The 19,672-nt window shown below is 31.9% G+C and overlaps 1 long non-coding RNA gene across 1 annotated transcript; it reads right to left on the bottom strand.

The window, feature by feature from the left end:
* Positions 1 to 15,419: 15,419 nt before the first annotated feature.
* Positions 15,420 to 19,324, bottom strand: LOC127721600 (uncharacterized). The gene is made up of 3 exons (XR_007991334.1): positions 19,219 to 19,324; positions 16,597 to 16,818; positions 15,420 to 15,587 (listed from the first exon to the last, which is right to left on the bottom strand). It is a non-coding gene; the product is annotated as an uncharacterized LOC127721600 (long non-coding RNA).
* Positions 19,325 to 19,672: the final 348 nt, after the last annotated feature.

The raw sequence follows: 19,672 nt of genomic DNA, 5'->3' as shown, positions 1-19,672 counted from the left end.
TTTTGGGATCTAAAATTAAAGAAGTTGTGTGAGGGAAATAATTTTTTCAGGACACCCTTTGATGTCAATGATACATCATGAACAGTTATTGCATACAAAGTTACATGGTATTACAAAAATATAAGGGTTCATGATGTATCCTTAGTCTCTGAATGCATTAAAATAATCTGTAAAGCACAGAAAAAGCATCAGCTAGACATTCATTTTGAAATGTTTATATTTTAAGATAACTGTTAATGTTCATTGTAGACTTCATGTTATCATTTAAATGCTGTCATGGCTGGTTGAATAGTGGAAAATGCTCAAAAGATAATATGCAGAATAAAATAAGAAATAGCAGGTGAAATTATTCATTTGTATGACAATCTTTTACATGGAAATTATAAAGTTCTTTTATTATTGAGATACTTGTTAGCTCATATCTTAACTTATTGCTGATACACAAAATTACAGGACCATGCTTGCTTGAATTCATTGAAAAATGCAACATGTTTTGCAGAAGACGGGTAATCTTTTATTTCAAAACTAAGAAAAAATATATCATAGATCACCTATACCAAACATTTATGTTTCAATTAACATGTTAAAACAGAACTCAATTAAGAAAATAAAATGAAAAACATCATGTACATAAACATGATAAAGACTTCCTGAAACACTTTTCAAAGTATACAGTAGTGCATTATCCTATTCACTAGGTTTTACTCACAATGATACTAAGTTGAGTATACAGTAGTATCAAGCAAGATGATTATTTGATATTAAAGATAAACAATGATTTAGAAGAGGGTTTAATCAAGAACATATATATTGACTGTTAGATATACTGTTTACAGGTTTAATTCATGCTTTGTCATAATTTTGTAGTTATATATTATTTTATAAATAAATTGTTGAATTTTTGGAATGCGATCAGAACTTCAGACAAGAATAATTTTATGCTAGCATACAAATTTGATGTGGGCTGAAATCATTCTGTAAAATTAAGATATTTATATTTTGCTGTAACAATTTTGACAAATAGAATTACTGTAAATTCAGAAATTAATGTTTCTTAAAATATTCTTGCATATCACTGATTTAAGTGGTAAAAATGGGATTGCAAATATTTGGTGAAGGAAAATCACTGTTGAAATTTTATAGATTGTGTAATTGCTAAACAGGCACTGCTGCATTTTACGCATTGAAAAACATTGGGATATTATTTTAATTTTCATTGTTTGGAGATGTATTATCACAGGCTGAAAACTGGTCCCATGTCAGTTTATCTTCTAGGTTCAATTTAGTGATTATTTACATGTTCTCCTTAGACTTGAAACTCAGTTAGTTATTTATAGGACCTATCACTTAACACTTGTAAACATAATTTTTGAGTGAAGGTTAAAGATTATAAGTCCTTTTGCAATGAAAAGTTGAAAAAAATTTTTATAAATGTTAAAACACCGGATTTTGTGTTAAAAACAAGAATTATTGTATCTCTCGTTACAAGCGGAAAAAATCCGCGCTTTCCCCGGTACCGGTTCTAAATCGCGATCTTTGTTGCGATTTAAAACATCGCTGACAACAGGATTTTCGTGAAATTTTCTATATTTTGGCTTAGCACAACCTTTTAATCTGAAACAAAAGCCATCAATTGTAGAAAATTATTTTTTGCATTTAAATACGAGCATAAAACTTGCTGGGGGTTTCTCCAATTTTATCTCTGAGAGTCGTACGAAGTAAGCAAAGTTGACAAAATCACGGAATTTGACCATCAGAGATGTAAATTTCATTCTAAATAAACAATTTAAAAAAAAATATTCTAACCCACAGCACTTTTAAGTAACCTTGGTAGTTGGTTAACTTACTGTTAAAATTTGACAAAGAATGGTGAAGCGTAAATGGTTGTGTTCGAGCAAAAAAAAAAACGACAGTTTTAACTCACGAAAACGGCACGTCACGTGATAGAGCTAGGGTTACGGGGTCACATTTTTATGTTAAATGATGAGAAATAGGACGATCTTTCATTATTGCCCATGTACGACCATGGAATATTCACAGTAAAGCCAGAATGAACAATTCTCTTTCTACCCCCCTTTGTTCGTCATTTTTACAAAACTGCGTCCTTAATGTAGCTGAGTATACTTTCAAGGTACTGATAACTTCAGGAATATATTTAAATATAAGGAAATATGAAATATATGTCAAAAAGACAGCAACCAATAGACAACTAGAGGGGAAAACGAGTCATCAACAATCGACAAATGTTATACAAGTATTTTCTTTGAGTATATACAATGCATATATAGAATTATGGACCGTAGAAAAGGTGAATATCCATAAATGTCAACCATAAACGATTATTTGTCTGAGTGAAGGCGCAGTCTGGAGTGAGAACGATAAAGAAACATTTTTTTTAATTATATCAAAAGGGCCCTTCGAACAATTGAAAATGCATGTTGAAGAACCTCTTATACATGTCTTCCTGTAGTTACAAATCATTTGTAAAATAATTTATGTCAAAGAATCATTTTCTGACTTGAAATGTCTCATATGCACCACAAATACAGATTCTTTCTGTGAAATATCGGTTACAAGCTGTTTGTGAAAGCTATCGTCGGTACCAGATGGGTTTCAAATACCTGTTGATCCGTCATTCCAGTCTATGGACTTTTAACCTGGCGTTACCATTTTGTTTTCATACGTCAGTGTTGTCATTTTGATGGAAGATAACTTTTGAGTGGATCAGTGTTTGTTTTACTTGTTATTGCACATTATTGATTTTTATGATTATTCGACATTCCTTGCATTAATGTGCTTTAGACATATAGTAAAAGAATCAACAGAGAATCTGTACACAGTATAAAACGCATTAGTTGTTTAAATGGCATTGGTTGTTTTAAGGTAGTTTTTGGTTTTGAATATTTGCGCTGTCTGCGTCATGCTTATTGTCGTAATTCGCTATTAACCTGATTATTATAATTCTCTATTTTATTTGAATACATTTAAAAAGATTTGAATAATTGAAAAATGCAACTTTATAACTTTATGCATATTAAAAATAGGAGATGTGGTACGATTGAAATGAAGTATATTTTCATTGTTGCTAATGCACTTCTGTTTTAAAAGAAGCAGGTTCTTCAAACCGGAAAAAAGACAAAGACAAGATAATTTATTATAATCGAACACGTGGAATGCTTTTCATGAATACTTTAATGCATGTGAGAAATTAAAGATAAGGATCTTCCTTTCGGTAGCTTATGAAGTTGTTTCACACTTGTTTTACAATCAAATTTGCAAAAGATGCATGTAAAACAATGGGATGTACTGTACAGTAAGTACTTTTTGTCGTCTGTTTATAACCCGACACCAGCGCTCATCAGATCGATTTACTACCGAAACATTCATTTGCAAGCGTAAAATCAACGGACATGATTTTACAACAAAAATCGGTAAAAAAATCAGTGACAACCTTGAGCTTGAAATTTAACCACACAATTGTCCAGATATGTGTTTTTAAGTCAACATATCAGAATGTTGTCCACTAATGGAAACACTGTTTAACAACAATAACAGTCGCAATTTGATTTCCTTGGTGTAAATGCAGGAATGTGCTGTGTGTACAAAATTAAATAAATGTACATTTTCCACTGTTATTATATATAAAAATAAGACGAGGTGGTATGATTTCAAATGAGGCAACTCTCCACAAGAGACCAAATGACACAGAAAATAACAACTATGAGTAAAACCCATACCACAAAGTCAATATACATGTATATTCTGGTCGTTTTAAGTGGTTTATATGCGAAACAAGTAAAAGCGTGTTATTATATATTACACGCGTCAAATTGTATTTAGATCTGAAAAATTGTGTCGTTCGGTTCTGAAAACAAAAGTTTAAGATTTCTGCACGAATAATTTGGTAGCTCTTATTGTAAATTTGAAATTTTTTTTTTACATTGGATGGTATGGTCATATAAATTAAGCATTTCGCCTGTTTTCAGTATGAAGAAATCATTTTGATTTCCTATTTAAAATGTTGAATTGTGACACAAGCAAACGAACATATCGACAAATATTTAAACCATATCAACGAGCTTTAAACAATATTGACACTTAACTGTATATAATTTTAATGACGATCAGTTTTTTCTCTATCATTAGTATTTACGTTTGTGGGTTGATTGCAACTGCTCGTTAAATATCTAGTTTTATAGTATCGATAACAGAGATACAAAGGAAGACGTGGTTTGAGTGCCAATGAAACAACTATTGTGTTGAACAAATCAAACAACAAAACCAAAGGTCTTATCTTTATAAAAGACGAGAAACGAGAAACACTTATGAACCACACCAACAAACGGCAACCACTGAACAACAGGCTCCTGACTTAGGACAGGTTCATAAAAATGAAGCGGTTACAAACGTTTTAACACGCGCCAACCTTCACTCTAACCTGAAACATTGCAACATAAAAAGACTCACAATAAAATATCAATTAAAATGGATTAACTCGATCAAAAAATACATATACAGAAAAACAAGTAAATATACATTGAACAAATAAATTAGATCTATGACACAATATAAATAAAAAAGATGTATCAATGTCAAAAGACAAGATTAACCAAGGACAGAATGGCGTTGAATAAAGTAACGTACACATGTAAATTTAAATATAATAATTTTGTTTTAAGGAGTTTAGAAACACATTTTTCAAAAACAATTGTTGTTCATAGTACGAGTACAGAAGTGGACATTCTTTTGTCGAGTTGTTGTCTCTTTGACATATTCCCCATTTCCATTCTCAATTTTATTTATCGTCACACTAAATACTTATCAAAGGTGGTACATTTTAAAAATTGTGAGACGAGATATAACCCAAAATAAGTAAACATTGAATAACAGAAATGCATTACAAATTGTGTCAACAGGTCAAACTAACACGAAAGTACGATTTAAGAGTACTTGCAGTTACTGAAAGCTAGTTAAAAGCCAAAAACAATTAATTTAAAAAAAAAACTTGTATCAGAGACTAAAATATAGAGAATGAAATCCATTTGTGTAGTTTACATGTTTTACTGCAGAATGCTAAACCTTAAGGAAAATACATGTGTTTTTAGCGGATGAAATATAAAAATTATTCTTTGAAATAAAGAGTGATACTTCATTTTTTTTATTTATTTCTAAATCGGATGTTTATATCTTCTTGGGTATCGGGTGATGTATGTGACACTTATGACATCCAATGTCAAAATTCACAAATCCCTAAACAGGGGAGATAATTTACTGACAATGTTACCGCAACGCTGCACTTCGTGGATTACAGAAAGTTAGTTTTCTCACATATCTTAAAGAATGTATGAAAACATCAACGTGTTCCAATGCTAGTTACAGACGTAACTGAAAAATGTATGATAAAAATGGAAATTTAAACTTGGATGAGAACTGATACAGGAACACGGATGTTTTTCATCGAATATAAATTTATGGTCTAGGGTAAATACATAGATAGCCTTCCAATAGTTCATAAATGCATTTACGACCGCAAATTATAATGAGTTTTATGTAGACGAATAAACACATCATAGATACCAGGATTGAAATTTTGTGTTTACGCCAGACGCGTGTTTCGTCTACATAAAACTCATCAATGACACTCGAATCAAAAAGAAACGCGCTTCTGGAGTGCCAAATCATAAGACTGGTATTTTTTTCGGAAATTATGTTTTACTGCTCTCTCCAATTAATCATGAAATACAATAATTAAAGAAAAAAATAAAATCTATACTTGGAGAGCTTAGATCAAAACTCTGCATAATGTGCATAGGCTAATATAAATCTATAATACCAATTAATGTGTTCACCATACATGTATTTTTAAAAACCCTTCAAACCAAAATTTTTGGAGGCCAAAAATGTAAAACGTTAAAAAATAATGATATCCTTGGAAATGACGTTAACTATACAAGAGCGGCACCTACCTAGGTGTATTAATAGTACAATATAGTGAAGGACACCCTCTTGTCACATAGATACTGTAATTGAAATTAGAAATAGCTTATATGTATTAATACAAATGTATGATACTGACTATAGTATGCCAATGGAACATTTGTCGTAATTGATTATTATAGAAGCTCGTAACAATTTGTTAATCAAACTGATTGAATTTGTCAAATAAAATAGAATACAAAATAAAACAGAACAGAACATCTAAAACCTTTCTATAGTACTTGACCTTAGTTTTAATTATACGCATGATATGACGATGACAATATATATTTGCATATGGTATAGATGATATGATTCTCATGGAACAAGAAAGTTGTATGTAAGGAGCGAGTCATGTCATATGAATGCCTTTATACTGAAAATAGTTTAAGGTGTTACAGGACATAGCTAGTAAAATTTAGTCACACCAAACAGTCAACTGATGATTATAGCAACCAACTTTAACCGCAGCCGATTTTAAACGTTTACAACTGATTGCTAAAATTATATATAGATAAAAACAAATATATGCTGCATTAGTTTTAATTTAAATGTTGTTGAAGAATACATGTACATACAGATGTAGAATAACAAAAAGTTGGTTTTGAGAAATACTAATATTTGGTCAGCAAAAACCTAAATACCTGTTCAACCTGTGGAAAGTTGCTTACTGAATAAGAGGAAGTTGTTTCTATTAGTTCAATTAATAGGCCCATTCAAAATATATGTGATGTGTGTATTATTACTAAAACTGACAACTAATAATATTGAGTGATTGTTTCGACGTGATAGTGTTTACCAAATATTTTATTGTATTTACCTTTGGAAGAGTCGAGGCTGCAACACAAATATTTCCAACACTCTCAAGGAGTCCATCCTTATTTCCCATGGGTTCAGCATCAATTATCTGACAAGTATTATTCCATGCTATAAAGTTAATAGATTTGCATACTTGCACTCTCGAGCAAAACTAGGCACACAATGACCACATCGGTATAGGTATTTCAAACAGCATGTGTCCACTATATATTGTATCCAGCATGTGGCCACTATATATTGTATCCATCATGTGGCCACTTTATATTGTACCCAGCGTGTGGCTACTATATACTGTATTCATCATGTGTCCACTTTATATTGTATCCATCATCAGACCACTACATATTGTATCCATCATGTGGCCACTGTATATTGCATCCAGCATGTGGCCACTATATATTGTATGCAGCATGTGGTTACTATATAATGTATCCAACATGTGGCCACCATATATTGTATCCAGTATGTGACCACTATATATTGTATCCAGCATGTGTCCACTATATATTGTATCCATCATATGTCCACTATATATTGTATCCATCATGTGTCCACTATATAGTGTATCCATCATGTGTCCACTATATATTGTATCCAGCATGTGGCCACTATATATTGTATTCAGCATGTGGCCACTATATATTGTATCCATCATGTGACCACTATATATTGTATCCATCATGTGTCCACAATATATTGTATCCATTATGTGTCCACTTTATATTGTATCTATCATGAGACCACCATATATTGTATCCAGTATGTGACCACTATTTATTGTATCCAGCATGTGGTCACTATATATTGTATCCAGCATGTTGCCACAATATATTGTATCCAGCATGTGTTCACTATATATTGTATCCAGCATGTGGTCACTATATATTGTATCTAGCATGTGGCCACTATATATTGTATCAAGCAAATGTGTAAATTATCTTATTTGTTGGAGCTTCTTATGATAATCATTTTTGGTCATTCTTTAAAAAAGGGCAACTCATGGGTGAATAAAGAGGATATAATAGAGTATATAAAGGAAGAGGATACAACTTTTCACAAGATATGTTTTTATAATGTTGAGAAGGATATTTTTATGTTCAAGCATTTTGTTTGAATTTTCGATGCATGTATTTGTTTCTTGAATTTCGAATGTTCTAAACAGGGATACTAGACTATCTATGTTTTTTTGTCTCCGAAAGGGAAATACATTGAATCCTGTTGCAACAGACGTGTGTTTAACATGTTTAATATCACTTCAGTGTTTCTCAGAGTCAAAGTATTGGAAATCCAAAACTTACAAACATTAGAAGAAGAAGAAGAAGAAGAAGAAGAAGAAGAAGAAGAAGAAGAAGAAGAAGAAGAAGAAGAAGAAGAAGAAGAAGAATTACAGCATAGAGTATAATTGATCCTATTCAACCCCAACTTTCAAGTTGAATACTTTACACTAGTAGTAGCCATTTTCTATACTTATATACTGTTTACTCGAATTTATAACGAATATAAACTATTTCAGTTTCATCCGTATTGTAATTGCTTATTTGTCAAGTATTCCCTACTGGGAAAAGCTGTATTGGTGAAGATAAATTATGTGTTTTATTTCAAATGACAAGCAATTAAATAAAGCTTACAATAAATTGGTTTCATTTTGTATCAGATATATGAATATTAAATGATACACTGGAGAATAATAATAACACTGTACTTAAACAGATATTAACAATAAAACTGTTTGTAGATTTCCATACACATTCAACTTATAAACACTTTGCTCGGGGGACAATCGTTAATTAATGAAGTATCGTTTGTGCACTGAAAATGTTTTGTTTTTCACTATATTTCAATCTATGTTTGTGTCAAGCAAAACTAGAAGTCTAAATAGTGGAAAAGATCACGATGATGAGGGCTTTTGACGTCCAGTTGCAAATATCACAACGATAACATTTACTAACAGGAATATGAACCTTGATGTGTTATAGATCAACACGCTTAGTTGGATTTGTAACGGTGTAGTTCACAGATAGACATGTCAACCTATTTGGTCATATAATTCTGACTTGAAGCTGACCTTTGTTTGTTTTTACTCTCAGGTGATGCATGCCTTGCGAAGAAACATCTAATACTAATTTGGCTTTTAACTTCCTGGAGGTCGAGTCCTCGACCTCTCACTAGAAACGAACAGGATACTACAAAAAAAAAACAATCTTGATGGTTAATATTGAAACGTAGATATTCAACTGCATGACTTAGGAAATTACCATTTAATTTTTTCAAAATTTTCAGATTATGACTGATCATACTAGGTATTTTCAGATTATGACTGATCATACTATGTATTTTTATCCATTTTTTTATTTTTTGATCATATGTCTTACTCGAAGATGAATGATCATTGTTAAAAGTAGTAGTTACTATAAATATCATAGTTGTGTCACAAACTCGACTTCACGGGCAATTGAAATCCACACTGTATGTGTATTGACATTGGAATTACATGCATAATGTAGATAGCCTGACAATTGATTGCTTTTGCTATTGTAACTGCATCATCATTTTTATCACAAAGAGGGGAATCAAATTTTTTTTTAATTTGAACGGATCTGTTGACCATATTGAAGAAAGAATCCTGACCTATTAATACAAAAACTGTGGTGTGTCGTTTTGATGAGCATTGAAATGACAAATTTGATGTTCTCCAAACAGCACAGGTTTGACACTAATCGACTTCTGATTTGTTCTTGGTTCTTGGTGCAGTAAACATTACACGAGGATGTGAATAAGATTACAGAATAGAAACCAATGGGCCAGATGAAAAAGATTTAAAAACAATCGACCATAACATCAAAGACTAGAACATTATGGGGTTCTGATATATATAGAAAAGAGAAAGAGTAAAATAGCCGAACAAAATATAGAATACAAAACAAAGACAACCCTTTTAAAGTCTTCATACTTTAATATATTAGGTTTGCTAGATGTTCGAGATGAAGGTAAACACAAACATTGAATGAACTTGATGCAGGTTACTTTGATAAAGTTATTTAAGTGTCCATTTACGTTAGTTTGAATTCGCGGTTGTTTGGTAATAAAATAATCAAAATTATAGTTTTTAAATTTCTTGCGTACGCATTCACGGTCACGTCCTCAATACATGTATATCTGCAATTATAGCTCAATCCGTATTAAAATAGATTTAAATGTTGCAACAACAAAAAGATCTAATAATGGATATGAAAAGTTTTTATAGAAGATAAATACATTAAAACAATAGACACAAAGCATTTCTTGATTCATTAGTGATTTTTGTTTTCCATTCAAGGATTTAAATATATTCTTCAGTTGTAAAGTACCTGAACTAACTGTTTGAAATAATTGCGATTTCAAATGTCAAAAGAGCGAAGAAATACATACATTTCCTGAAAACCTCATGCATGCCGTTTAACTTTTTGTCGTTGTATATACAATATCATGCTGCTGCTGCTTCAAATTGTGTAAACTATAGTTTGGTGTCCTTGATTTTGGAAGTGTTTTGTCTTCTGTTGTACTGTTGTTTGTCTGTTTGTCTTTTTCTGTTAAGCCATGGCGTTGTCAGCTTATTTTCGACTTGTGGGTTAGAGCGTCCCTTTGGTATCTTTCGCCTCTCTTTTAAGTGCAGTCACATTTTAATTAGTAAATCACAAAAAACGAACAACATTCTAATTATGCAACATTATGTTCTGAATATAGCCACAATCCAGTCCCCTTTTCCTCGATTACGATAATACCCGATTATTAACCAATAGTTATCCGACGGTTTCCACTAAGTGTAAATGCACTGGTCGCACTTTCGGGGCACTCGAATTCTCTCCCGGATATTTTGGCATTGTTTGTGATGCTCAATCTTTCTGAGTAGTTTTTTGTAGACCATTGTTTGTGTTTTAGTTTCTTTTACCTCTTTTGCAATTTCTGTCTGTTTTCCTCGATTTCTGTTTTTATTACCACCTTTTATATATTGTCCAACCAGATTTGTTCATTAGTTTTATAACCTCCAGGAGTAAATGGGGTATATATATATGGTCATTCAATGACATTTCCCGGCAGACAGTAGACGAGGGCGTCCTAAGTAAAAATACACAACCACGACAGGTCGCTATGGAAACCTTTAACAAGATGCTTCTGGAAGACTAGAGGGTCAAACTATTTGCACGTTACCAAAACACTTGAAAAACTCTTTGGGGGATCTTTAGGTGGCATACGGTATGGCAAATTGTCTGCATTTACCAACATACCCCCATTTTCAAATGACAGTCGATATTACTTGCACTTCAAATCCGTTCAATCTACGTTTGCAAAGCAATCCCATTAGATAAACTAGTAATTTGCTTTCGTTCCGAAAATGCATGAAATATTTACCGCTGTATATCAAGCAAACCGTAATCAATTAAAACTTTAAGTCATGCATAGTTAAACTGTTTCACCTAAACAGATATTGAATAAAAGAGATATAGGTTCAACATAAATACACATTGTGCGATGTAATCAACCAATATAAACACCAAAGGACATCTTGTGTTCATCCTACGGCCTCTCAAATACGCAAACATTGTGAACGAAATTAAATAAATTATAAAGAATTTTTAATCATTGCCACAATTCCAACAGGACAAACAAAAGTTCCGACACAAAACAAACATTAAGTGAGGAATTTCCTGGCGCATGGAATAGTTTTAAGGGATCTTTACCACTCATTGAAATATCGATCAGTGGTAAAGCTTAAAGTACAAATAAGAACGTACAAAAAAAATCGTAGACGTTCGTTTTGGCATATTGATGTAAAATATTAGATATTGCAGTGTAAGACAACTGATGCGTGAGCTTTTCAGGAAGGAGTATGTACATCACGCTCAATCCATAAATACAAAGGAGTGTAACCAAAGTAGAATGTTGCAACAGGTGAAGCAAAAGTTTTTTTTATTTTGAACAGATGTATAATGTTACGGAGGGGTTTTTGCAAAAAATACCATTCAAGAGAGGGTCCAATATTCTGAGCCGCCGCTAGGCGAGTGACATTTCTTCTCGAGACTAGTATTTGTTGCAAATATTCCTCCTGAACGTGACATATATGTTTAATTACACCATCTATCAATAAAAACTGAAAATTACACTTTATAAATTGCATGCGTCTAAGCGTTATATGTGTTACGTTAAATATTCAAAATTTTCGCTACAAAAATGTAAAACACAGTTGCATTTATTAAAGCGCACTACTGGTCAAGTGTTCCAATGACTATACAACCCATATTCTTACGTTTTGGATTAAAGATATCCTTGAACATTGAGCATGTACTACGACAATGTTGTTTGAATTTACAGTAAATAGAAGTTAATGTTTACTAGAAATAACTGGCTATATTTCCATACTTGTGGCTTCACGCATTTAGACAACATATATGTTACATGTGAATGTTTCTGGAAATAACAGGATTTTGACTAAATTTGCATATTTGTGGCTTCACGTATTATAGACAACATATATATGTTACAGGCATTTTCTAAATTTAGGCATTTTGCAAAATGATTGAATTTCAGGCAATTTATAAAATGGATAAACTTGACAAGCATTATATTAAATGAATAAAAATAACTAGTCACTCTGTAAAGTTATGCATATTTTGAAACACAATTCAACACATTGTCTGTCCATTTTCAGTTGATTTGTTGAAAAAATTATCATTGAGATGCAAATCACCAAAAACACAATATCTCGCAAATGAAATAAATAATAGATAAGTAAAATTTAGTCTTATATGCATGCTGTTTTTAATAGTAGTTATTGGCTTTGGACTACCAGTCAGTAACTGCGAGTACTCTCAGATCTGTACGTAGTGTCTTTTTGTTGTTGGGATGTACAAGTACCCGGCCACGTCTACTCTGTTTTTTTGTTAGATGTATTTCTATTTGTATCCATCTGATGAGTTAAGCCTTTTTCAACTGATTTTTATAGTTTGGTTTTATATTGTACTGTTACACCACTGTCCCGGGTTAGGGGAGGGTTGGGCGCCCGCTAACATGTGTAACCCCGTCACATTATATATGTGCCTGTCCCAAGTCAGGACCCTGTAATTGAGTGGTTGTTGTTTGTTGCTGTTGATCATATGACTTGTTTGTTTTTTGTTTTGTACAGTTCTTGTATTGTTCTGTTGCACCATTGTTCCAGGATAAGGGGGAGGGTTAGGCGCCCACTAACATGTTAAACCCCGCCACATTCTATTTGTGCCTGTCCCAAGTCAAGAGCCTGTAATTCAGTGGTTATCGTTTGTTGCCGTGTTATATATTTGTTTTTCCTCCATTATTTTGTACATAAATTTGGCCGTTAGTTTCTCGTTTGAATTGTTTTACATTTTGTCATTTCGGGACGTTTTATCGCTGACTATGCGGTATGACTTTGCTCATTGTTGAAGGCCGTACGGTGACCTATAGCTGTTAATTTCTGTGTCATTTGGTCTCTTGTGAATAGTTGTCTCATTCGCAATCTTACCACATATTATTTTTTGTATTTATTCTTCAAAGATTAGCTGGGAAAGTTTGTATCACTTTCAGTGAAACTGCGTTAAGTATGTACTCACTCTGTATTTCAGATAATAAATGTATGTTCTTCTTGTAATGAGGGCAGACTTACAATGGAATAACAAATATTCTTTTAATAGAATAAAATTTACAATTCAACTTGCAGAAAAACCTAGATTCAAAACAGAACGTAATATAGAACACAGAAGAAGAAGCCTGTTTTTTATTAACTGATTTTTGTTAAATACGTATTACATCTTTTTTATGAGAATAAATTGATTATAAATCGTATATCTGCAATGGATTTACCCGGATGAAGAACAGTAATGTTGACCACCGCTTGAAATGAATGTATGTTGGATAGGAACAAAAAAAATGCTACTAATTTATATATTCTGCACTGTGAAATGGATTACCTGCTATATGTAGCATGGGTTTTGCCATACAATGTCCTTTTTGTATGTGATATAAAGATATGAGTATCTTCATTTTCAATGCCACAAGGGAATTCTTGGGTCTTGATGATCTGATGAATTGATGCAGCAGTAGTTAACAGATATTAAAATCTCGAAACTCGACCAAGGAGAGACAAATAAATGTGCATTGACAGGGTAATATAGGCTATTTTTTACCTGATTAAATCAAATATATAAAAAATAATATACCTTCCTGTGCTACTTTTTGAGTAAAATGAGGTCGAAGCTTCAGATATTTGCTCCAATTTCGGATTTGTGGACGTATTTTTCCTTTCGACAGAAACACATAACTCTTTTGTTTTAAAAGATAAACACAAGCTGTTTTTGTTAAATTATTTGTAGTTTCTGTTTTATATAAGTATCCTATAAATTTATGCATTTTATTTTTTGAAATAACTCATATTTATCAAATGTTCATGGATGTAGAAAAAAACGTAATTTTTTGCTGTAAATTTATCAAATTTAAAAAGTTGCATTGTTGACTTTTTCATGAAAATTGGTACAAATAATCTTCATACGTAATCAAACAAAATGTCATTTTAAAAAAGTGGGGTCCATGAACTCGTTTTCAAGTTAAATTAGTTTGAATGATAAAAATCAGTCAAAAAATGCATCTTTTCCCGATATGTCACAGTTTGACGTCGCGAAAATAACATTTTACCTTAGCAACGTCATTACCTCCCCTGTAACTGTATCGTATGCCCTTAGATGTTCTGATAAGCAAAAAGATGCCAGTCAACCTTATCAACCTAATTGTAACTTTGAATCTGTTGGAAACACATGAGAACGAAATATTCACGCATGTGTTTTTTTTTTTTGGAAATCCCAATGTTGGTCGAAACCCAGTGCTTAATCAGAAAATAGTTTTCAAAATCTGAAAAAGTCCGGATTGTTCTGCCAGACCATATTTTAGGCCAAGGGATGTATTTGCCAAAAAATCTGGACAAATGTGCAACAAATCCTGCGAAACAAACAAATAATTATCGAATTCAGAGCTTGCGGGAATAACTCAATATAGTTTATTTTTATTTTTTAAACTCGTGAAATGTAAGCTTTAAAATTCAGTAGTTATCATAGATGAAACTGCTCTGTTGTTCAATACTTTCAATTGCTTAATTTTGTTGAATATGTCAATCCAAAAAAACAATTAAGGCATTTTGTAATTACATTTTGTAACATGCCTTTCAATTTGGCAGGCATTTGGTTAAATGCCTTAAAAAATAGTCGATATATAAAATGCCTGAATCGAGCAGGCATGTTGAAAAATACCTAAAGTTTTCAGGCATTTTACAAAATGCCTAGATTTAGAAAATGCCTCTTACATAATTATATGCATGTTTACTCAAACCCATAACCATAAACTGTCTTAATATTGCACGATTGTTTTGATGATATCACAATGTGGTGCCTTTTTTTTATGATTCTGTATATACATCAAGCATCACTGAAAATTTTATATACATCAAGCATCACTGATAATTTTATATTTCTAATTCAGTATCGTGATGATCTTTTATGAAAACACAATTAATTGTATATTAATCATTCAACAATGTTACTAAAAACCATACACTTCAACTTCAGCAAGATGAAACTTCTCTGGTTTGGTATTTACACTCGTTAATTTAACTATGTGTCCTTCCGATAGTGTGTTGCACGGTGTAACTATGACCTGTCCTCTAACGGCTGGACCAATGAACTGACCACATAGTTCCATTTGAGATGTATCTAAGCTCGTGCCGACATGAATGAGCATTTTTGTGAGCCGACCACCTAAAACAAAGAATGATAATTGATACTGTGGATTCATTATTATTCGTGGAATTCCAATTTTCGTTGATTTCGTGGGTATAAGTGAACCACGAATTTAAATGTTCAACGAATAAAAAATTCTCGATAGGTTTGTATGCAGATGACAAAACCACGAAATAAAAATATCCACGAAAAAGCAAGTTTTCATCAATCCACGATAACTGGTACCAACGAAAATAAATGAATCCACAGTACTGATTGAAATAAAAATATTCTGTTTCAATACAGACATATCACTATACAAAAATGCAACATCACACATTCCGTACCATTGTAAATGATGATTGAAAAGAACAATTAACACCTTGGCAAGGACTTTAGCTACTGACTTAGTTAATATTGGTGTATTTATCAATCATGAAAAGGATGTCATTAAATGTTTTCGTATACAGAAGTACTTGCTCAATCCGAAACAAAAATGTTTGTCAAAAATAGGAATCAACATTAATCCTTTTTGTGTAAATCTTTTTCTGTATCCCTTAAAAGAACTAATTCACAAACAAGTTCATAAATATGATATGCATGGGGACGATTCAAAAGATTGCAATTTGAATTTATATAACTTTTCAGATTCTAGCTCAGTAGTCAGTAATTCGATCCTGACATCATTAATAGCATATTTTTGTTTTTTTTTTGTTTTGTTTTTTTTTTTGTGTAAAACAACATTGATACATTTAGAAAATATTAAAGATCTACGGTTAAAACTCCTTCTGAAAAAAAGTTGACTTGAGATGGATTCGGCTATTATTATAAGGTTCATGTTGGTCTTAAGCTCTTAGTGTATTTGTGTAGTTATACGTTCTCGATTTTCATTTTTTTTGCTGGAGTGTTCCTGATAAATGTTAATTCAGAAAAGCGCGTTGGACGCAAACTACTTAGAAAGTTTTTTTTTCATTTGCAAAATCTATAAAGAAAGTGTATTAATATCAATATGCATACACCTGTCTTATGTCATAATAATTTAACTAACCATATGCATCTATCCGATTTGTACTGACCACCTTCTGTATCTTGTACACATGTCCGAGATTGACCCACCAGAAAGGTTCGCGTTCACTATCTGTATGAAACATGTTTTTAAGTTCTTTAATTCCGTCAACCCCTGCTCCAGCTTCGCATACGTACTCTTTTGTACAGTCATATGGAGTGCTCTGGCCAGTTTCCTTGAATTGAGACACAAGACATCCTTCTCCTATATTAATATTCAATACATATAATTACACTGCGTTTACAAATACTGAAAATTAATTATCTGATTACATTTTGACAGCGCTACGTTTTAGGGTTGAGTACTATCTATCTTAGTACATGTTAATGATCTTGGAAAATTGATGAATACATGTTATATCGATTTCACGTGACATCGAGCTAGATTGAACATATGTCAATCAAATTGAACTCTTTCCGTCTAACCAATGAAAAGTGTGCGAAATTTTAAACCATACGCCTTTCTAATTGGATAATAATTTTCATAAGGTGTACATTGAAATAGTATAATATAAAATAACAAAAATACCGATTTCAAATGAAAATTCAAAACGGAAAGTCTCTTAACAAATAGCAAAATCAAAAGTTCAAACACCCCAAACGAATGGAAAACAACTGTCATATTCCTGACTTGGAACAGGCATTTCCTATGTAGAAAATGATGGATCAAACGTAGTTTTTGTAGCTAGCTAAGCCTCTCACTTGTATGACAGTCGCATATAATTCCATTATATTGACATATATTACTGGTTACATGATATCGCCCATGGCAAATGCATTTGTGCTGAAAACGAGACTTGTAACATTATCCTCAATTATTCTTTTAGTTGTGTTGAGATAAGTTTAGTTTTGAAAAATATACTGTAGTCCGGATTTTCAATTTTTTAACTTATCATAGCATTAATTGTTAGGACACTTTACATTTAAAATTGATGTATAAATAGTTAATTAACGCCACCGTAGCACGTAAGGCTATACAGTAACGAGTACAATTTCATATATACAAAAAAATAATTAATTCATAAATACCAAAAACAAATAACCAGGATAAACCTCCAGTTGGCAATAAATATGTTCAAAAATATACTGCAACGCCGAATTACACATATAAACAAATCTTTATGAAAAAAGGAAAAGGATACCATGGATCAATCAATAACCATACGTAGAAGGAAGACATAAAAAATAAAATAACATAGATAAAAGACAGACACAAAGTCAACAACAACTGCAACACGACTTCCCATTTTAAATCGGGGATGAAAGCATATCTTCAGGAAGGGTAGGTAGTTCTTGCTCAATTACTGGCATTTGTCGTTTGGCTAAGGACAAGTAAAACTCATTTGCTGATAAGACCAATTCGGTGATGTCTTCAACGAAGAAAATATATCATAGTATGTCTTGCAATAACGTTGCAATAACGTGTAAATTAAAAAACAGCATGGAATTTTTTTAATTGACCAGAGCCTTAATAAGATGCACATGAATTTCATAAAAACCGATAGTGTTTTACAAGATTTAAAAATAACAGAGACAGCCATGGACGAAATACTTGATTCGCAACACATAAATGAATGTGTTCCTGTACATTGAATCTAGGGTTGCGCATATCCAGCTCGAATATATTTGGCTGTTGAAGAACAAAAAGTATCATTTATCTTATATTTTATAAATAATGTTTGAATTAAATAGCATGCGTTATGGAAGTCATTTTACTCGGTACAGATAATTGATGAGACAAAAATCGCATTACATACTTTAGAATAAGCATTATATCAATGTTTGTTCTTTTATTTAGTTATATCAATCATCTCCATATTTCCTTTAATATTTTAGTAACGAACATATATTTTTCCTTCTTTCGGATGAGGTATCTCAAAATGATCATCAGATATAACAGATTGTAGAGTAGCTGCATTAGTCATGACCCTTTACAAACATTGTTCAAAGGACAATTGAGGGTTGGACCAGGTTTAACGGCGTGTAGTTGTATTCATATGACACTCATTTTATAGTTGAGTGTATTCTGATATCTACAAGAAATCCTAAATGCACATAGTCTGACAATACTTTATTCAAATTTTAAAATATCATTTAAAGAAAACTTACAATCATAGTGCTATTATTGCCGCACTCTATCTGTAGTTGTTGAAAAGATCAATTATGCATGCATGTTATTCATTTGTATATTGTTAATTACAAAAATTCATTCGTACCATGTATGTATGCATTCATGAAAATCAGACCGATTCCTAGAGTTAAGGTCAAACAAAAAGTTAATAAACAATGTATCATCATGTTTCTCCCATATGTTTGTTCAAATAATGCATGATGAATAAGTGTTTATTCAATTGAAAAATCGATCAGAGTTCCAATCATTATCAGTTTTTCTTATATCAAATATAGAATTTGTATTGTAAAATATATAGTGAGACTAGCAGCACTTTATAAAAACGATGACATGATAAAGATTAACAATTAAAACTAAATGTTTTAAAGTTGAAAGCTGATGTAGAAGGTCTTACTAAATGCAATTATGGTAAATTATTATCCCATAATCAGATATATTTGTTTTTGTGCATAGGTAATATAATATGAAACTTACTGGTTCTCCTTTCAGCAAAGACTACTAGCAATGGAACGCATGTGTAAGTCGGACTTTGTGGACTACACACTTCATTGACCTTGCAGTCATGGTCTTTGCACGGACCAGCTAGCTCCTGAAATTGATACTACAAAATTAATTGAATGTTTATATATTCAATCTTGTTTTTCTACAATTTCCCTCAAATTACTATTGTTTTAGTGCTTGTGAACTTACTTGGCTCTGTAGTATTAGAAATGCACTCATGTTTTTAAGAAGATTTCTTTTTCGCTGGAACGGTTTTTATGAAGAAAAAATGTCTATATCTTCGACGCTAAACAGTACATTTTTGGTTGGTCGAAACATAAAAGGTATTTCTTGTACGAGTATATAGCAATATGACATGCATGTATGTTGATAATGTCACCAACTCTGTTAATGCTATTAAAAAAACGCTGATAATCCCATTTTCCGT

This window comes from Mytilus californianus, unplaced genomic scaffold (genome assembly GCF_021869535.1).
Source record: "Mytilus californianus isolate M0D057914Y unplaced genomic scaffold, xbMytCali1.0.p SCAF_12, whole genome shotgun sequence".
NCBI classification, from domain to species: domain Eukaryota; kingdom Metazoa; phylum Mollusca; class Bivalvia; order Mytilida; family Mytilidae; genus Mytilus; species Mytilus californianus.
This window is presented reverse-complemented; position numbering and strand designations above follow the sequence as displayed.